We start from the raw sequence: 5,952 nt of genomic DNA, 5'->3' as shown, positions 1-5,952 counted from the left end.
CCTGGGCCTCCAGCTGGTGGGCCAGGGCGTGAGCTCCTGGAAGCGCACCTTCTACTACAACGCGCGGCGGCTGCGCCTGCAGGACGGCTCCGTGCTGCTGCTCGTCAGCGACCCCAGGTGGCCGGGCCGGGGGGCTGGGGTCCCGGGGTGAGAGTGGGTCCAGGCTGGCAGAGAAGGCAGGGAACCGGAGGGCCTGTGGGGGTGGGGGATGGGAGTGAGTCAGGGCCTGGCTGGGGTCCGGGTAGGTGGGACGTGGGCGGGCGGGTAGACGAGGGGTCCTTCCCGGCCCCTGGAGCGCCTTCTCCCCCGGCCCAGCACTGCCCTTGGTGGGTATCGGCTGGAACAGGAATGGAGGAGGCAGGCACCGAGAGACCCAGGAGGGCGGCTGGATGCCCCCTGCCTGCTTCCTTCTTTCCTCTGCCTCGGTCTGCCTCTGGCCTCCCCTCCCTTTCTTTGTCTCCCCTCTCTGCGCGGTGCTGTCCTATTTATTCCACTTCCCATCATTCTTTCTGCCTCTCTATGGCGCTGTCCGTTTCTGTCTGGCCATTCTGTCTCTGCTCTTTTCTCTGTCTCTCTCGGTGCATGTCTGTCTCTGTTTGGCTCTGTCTCTGTCCTTCGGAGTCTCTGGTCCTTCTCTCTTCATCCATCTCCCCCATTACACCTGCCCACCCACATTCCCATCCTGACACTTGCTGCCTCCACTCTGACCTGGCCGGCCATCTGGAGTCCTGGCCAGGGTGACCCCGAGGGGTCTGCAGAGAAGGGCTTCTGGGCCGTGGGAAGAGCACACATGGAGGCCTGGGGCTGCCCCGGGAGGTGGGGGAGATCGGCAGGGGCTGGCCACAGAGCTCCACCTTGGAGATGGTGGGCAGGGCACACACTGGAGCCATATTTGTAACCCTGGAGTTCATGGGGTCGTGCTTGTCGGGCCACCGAGGCTGGTCTGCCAAGCCTGGGTGATGTTTTGAGAGCAGGAGCCTCAGATGCTGGTCCTGGAGACTCAAGGTGTGTGTGTGGGAGGAAGGATCTCAGGGGCAGGGGGAGACGGTGGGATGGTGACGGATGGGGGTTGGAGGCTTGGGCTGGGAGAGGGTGTTCCTGGCAGTGCACCTTATTCTACAAGGTCTGGAAGCTGGACAACCCCAGACATCCACACGCCATAATCACGTTCAATATGCAATAAGCATTTATTGAGTGCCTACTGTGTGCCAGGCCACGTGCTGGGCACTGGAACCCAGTGGGGACTCAGACCAGGCCTGCCCTCTCGGAGCAGACATGAAACCAAATATACATATGATTAATGTCAGATTGGAATGTTTTACACCTTCCTCCTTCCCTCCCTCAGCTCCTTCAGGCCTTTGTTCAGATATATATATAAATTGATTTCAGAGAGGAAGGGAGAGGGAGAGAGATAAACATCAATGATGAGAGAGAAACACTGACCGGCTGTCTTCTGCACACCTCCTTACTGGGGATCACAACCCCGACATGTGCCCTGACCAGGAATCAAACCGTGAACTTCTGGTTCATGGGTCAGTGCTCAACCACTGAGCCACACTAGCCAGGCCCCATCCCTGCTTTTATCTTTCTCTCTGACACTTACCAACCCGACTTCTCTATATTTTTCTAATTTGCTTTTTAACTCCATCTCCTCCAGCAGACTATAAACTTTACGAGGGCATTGTTGTTCATCCTCTTCACTGCTGCCTGGCACATAGTAGGTGCTCAATAAATATTTGTGGAATGTATTGTCTGGAGAGGAGGAAAGGGCTGCTCAGAGCACTTTCCTGGAGCCCTAGCAGTTCCTGGATGCGGGGGAGAAGGTCTTTGACTTGGGGGTAAGTCCTGGCAGATGTGGGAAGATGCATCAGCCAGACACTGAGCAGATAGGCGAGCCCGTGAGTGCTGAGGTGAGGGCTGTGTTCGGTCTGCAATCTGTGTCTTTCTGTCCTCCTCCTTCAGGTAGTCTGGGTTGGAGGAGGTGGAGCCATGACCGAGGGGACCGAAGATGCTGGATGAAGGAGCAGGCTGGGTGGGGGACACCTTCGGGAGGTAAGTCATTCCAGGGACCTTACCTATTGTGAGGACCACAGTTGGGGGAAAATGAGGCCCAGAGAGAAGGGACTCACCTCTTTTGAGTGTCACCTCTCCCCGCCCCCCGACTCCAAACCCCTGTGCTTTTCATCCTTGGGCAAGGACACTGCCCTTGCCTTCTCGCTTACCTTTACACCAACCGCGTTGCCCCTAACATGAATGATGTTGCCCAGACTTGCTGTGTGGCTTTGGGTGAATGACTGCGTCTCTGGGCTCTGTCACCCGCCTCCTCACTTTGTGCTCTTTGCCTGAATTCCCGTGGCTCCCACCAGGTGGCTCCAAACAGCCAAGCTCCCTCTAAGAATGGCTGGCTACCTGTGGCTAAAGGGCCATCCTTGTCCCTCCTGGGGGGCACCAGGCCCGTGGGGAAGGAGGGAGTGACTCCAGGTGTTGCTGTCCACATCCGTCGGGAGGGGATAGTAGGGAAGAGGGAAGAAGGAAACCTGGCCAGAGAGCCGGTGTTTCATGCTCCTAAAGGCCCGAATTGAGATTGTCTTGTCCACCCCTCCTGCCGTTCCAGGTTCTGGGCTCCTAGGGTAGACAGTGAAACACTGGCCTGACCAGCTGATGCCCACTGCCATGGACAGTCCTGAGGGAGCCCCACTCCCTGACACTGAGCGAGGACATTGTCGCCCCAACCCAGCCAATCAGGTTGTACTGTGTGACCCTGAGGCCATGCCGCAGGAACCACTGTGCCAGCTTGGGCAGCCTGTGAAGAGAAGCACAGAGGAGAGAGGAGAGGAAATCAGGCAGCACCTCTCCTACCTTGTACATTCTCTTGGCCCAAGCTGTGCCCCTGCCAAAGGCACCTTCCACACCCCTCTCTGCGGCTCCAGCCCACCTGGAATTCCAGCCTCCTCCAGGAAGTCTTCTCAGATGCCCTCCTGCCCAGCCAGTGAGCACCGCACCCTCTTGTGGGTCCCACAAGCCCCTCTACTGTGAGCCACCTGGAATTCCAGCCTCCTCCAGGAAGTCTTCTCGGATGCCCTCCTGCCCAGCCAGTGAGCACCGCATCCTCTTGTGGGTCCCACAAGCCCCTCTACTGTGAACAGCCTTGGCTGTGGGGTATCGCCAGTCGCTCAGGAAATCTCCAATGACTGAAGGTGGAGACTGCGGAACGCAGCCCTCTCCCGGTTCTCCAGCGGCGTTCTGTGTTCTACCCTTTTCCCCAGTACCTCCTCTCATTGCATCTGTGCCCGCCCCCTTGGAGTGCCCTCCCTTAATGCCTTGCCCCCTGCCTGCTGCATGGGGTTTCCTGGTTGCGTCGGAAGGACTCTGGTCGAGTAGGCAGAGATCTGGGGGCCCCTGTGCCTGTAGAGCACTGAGGCTTGGGTGGTAATCTTTTCTTTTTCTTTTTCCCCATCACATTCATTTTTATTGTGACAATAAAGCACGTTTTTGCGCGGTCCCAGATGCCGACAACAGCTCCTTACTGTTGGCTGCAGCCGCTCACCCTGCTTTCCACGCTGAGCCTTGTGTTATGGGTGGTGATTTTGAGGACATTCCAGGCAGTGTGTTGTGGGAATTCTGGGTACAAGACCCCCCAGATAGAACGCGGGGCCTCGGTTGGATCTCTGACCTGCAGCCGAGTGGAGTCTGGTCCTTTGCGCAGACCGGGAGGCTGGTCGTGGGTGGAGGGTCGGGCCCGCGCGTGGTGTGGCGTTCACGCTCCAGCTGCTGGCCTCGCGCAGGGAAGAGGCACGGGAGCCTGGGAAGAAATAATGTTTTAATTAAGAAAGAGTCATGTTGGCTGCAAGGCCCGGAGCAGAGACAGGTAGATAAGAAATCATGGCTGTGGGGACAATGTGCTCAGACCCCGTTTGCCTATTGCAGGGAGGGCACCAGGCCCGGCTCCCTGGGAGGTGCAGTGCTGTCACCCAGGTTATCCCGCTGAGGTGGTTCCCAAGTGCCCTGTGGGTGCACAGTGGGGGAGGCAGCCCAGGCCCCTATTCTGCCTGGTTTGGGCTTCTGTCCCTGGGTCACATGCATGGGCGTGTGGGTGCACACACACTTGGGGGCCCAGGGACCCTTCCTTCCAGGGCCCAGCAGGGAGGTGGGGCTTTTTAATAATCATCCCAGCTCAGGTCCTCAGCCCCTCCCTGCCAGGGTCTGTCCCACAGACGTGTGGGCCAGCTGTGCTGTTTAACAGCGGTGGTGGCTATGATTATGGCCCATTTTACAGATGGGGTGTCCAAGGTCACCACCCTCCCCTCCAGGCTGCTACTCCAGCAGCCCTTGAACTGAGGGGTCCTCAGCCCAAGCAGGGGGTCCCGGGTGAGGATGGGGGAGGGTTTCCTGCGTCTAGAGGGGATGGGGGTGTGCGGAAAGCACTTTCAGGGAGTTTTCACCGTTAACAAACACTATGCAAATTTAATGCAAATGACATGCAAATCGCCACCCATTTCTTAAGCCTCGGCAGCTCTGGCATGTTGTGAAATAATAATGTTGGACCTGTCCCTTGGTGTGGGTCTGGAGGCGAGATACAAAGCCTTTCCCTTCTTTCCTCCTCCCTTTCCCTTTCCTTCTTTTTTCCTTTCCTCCCCTCCCTTTTTCTTCCTTCCTTTCTTTCCTTCCCTCCCTCCCCTTCCTTCTCTCCCTCCTTCTCTTCCTTCACATTATTTGTTGAAGACCCCCCCCACCCCCCATTCCTGAGATGAACACAAACAGCAAAAATGGCTTCTGGTGTCACTATTTTCCAGATGGGGAAACCGAGGCACAAGCCTGACCTGAGGTCCCGGGGCCACGTTGTGAAAGTGTCCCCACCAAGTGTCCTTATCGGCCAAGGTGGGTGGTTCCTATGACCCAAGGAGAAGAGCTGGCAGTGGCTGGACAGGCTCACGGGGTTTCTTGGCCTTAAACGGCAGGCTGCTGAGCTTGGATCTGGAGAAATCTCGCATTGACTTGCCCATTCCTCCAGCCCTCCTTTCTCCTCCCACTCCATCATCATATTCCTTGAATTCTGGACACAACCCTTCTGCTCCATTTGCATGCCTTACCTTCTCTGTTTGGCAAGCTTCTATTTATCCTTGAAAACCCCAGCTCCAGTGCCCCTTCTTCATGAAGCCATTTCTGATCCTCTAAGAAGAGCCTCTATTTCCCTCTGGGCTTCTGTGGCCCTCGGCCTCTCTTTCTGGTCCGGCCATGGCCAGTTGGGGCCAGCAGTGTCACGGTACACCCTGACAGTTCCAGCACCCGCCTGGTAATGACACACTTCCAGACCTTTGCATATGCATATTCTCTACCCAGAATGCCCTTTTCAGTCTTTTGCACCTGGCACACCCCTAAATTTTCAATGCCCACCACTAATGCCCCACCTCCATGTGGGCTCTACCGCTCTCTCCCAGACCACACCGGGGTCCTGCAGCCTCCATCCCTCTTTCTGGCCCACTCCTGCCCCTTGGAATTGGGAGGTCTGTGTGTCCCCCCAGTCTGGGGGTTGCCTCTGGGCACCTGGGGTCATCCAGGTTGGGATTAGGTACAGGGGGGCTGGCTGTCTTTGAATGTGTATTGAACAAAAGATTAAGTATTTGAAAACAAAATCAAACTCAAACTTCATAACTAAGCTCTTCCTTCACCCTTTCCTCTTGCTCACGTCCAGGCCTTTGCATAAGCGGTTTCCTTTGCCAGGAATGCCTTTCCCCTTGAATCCTATTCTGGGGGACCCCAAGCCAGGCGCCTCCCCTCTCTGGGCTGAGAAACTGGGGGAGCCCGCCCCCCACCCCAGGGCCTCTCGGGCTCCTGGCTCCACCCCAGGAGCAAGTCTGGGCTGTGAGAAGTTTCGGGTGAGACTTGGCAGCCACTTCTCTCTCTGGGGCCCACGGCGTCCCAGGGAGGAGCCACCTCCTGCCTTAGCTGCCC

The 5,952-nt window shown here is 57.2% G+C and overlaps 1 long non-coding RNA gene across 1 annotated transcript; it reads left to right on the top strand.

The window, feature by feature from the left end:
- The first annotated feature begins 61 nt into the window (after window positions 1-61).
- On the top strand, window positions 62-3,037 carry LOC102244507. Its single transcript, XR_314611.2, has 3 exons — window positions 62-117; window positions 1,963-2,052; window positions 2,615-3,037. It is a non-coding gene; the product is annotated as an uncharacterized LOC102244507 (long non-coding RNA).
- The last annotated feature ends 2,915 nt before the right edge of the window (window positions 3,038-5,952 follow it).

Source organism: Myotis brandtii, unplaced genomic scaffold, assembly GCF_000412655.1.
Source record: "Myotis brandtii unplaced genomic scaffold, ASM41265v1 scaffold827, whole genome shotgun sequence".
NCBI classification, from domain to species: Eukaryota; Metazoa; Chordata; class Mammalia; order Chiroptera; family Vespertilionidae; genus Myotis; species Myotis brandtii.
The sequence above is the reverse complement of the archived record's forward strand: the minus strand, read 5'-3'. Positions and strand labels throughout refer to the sequence as shown.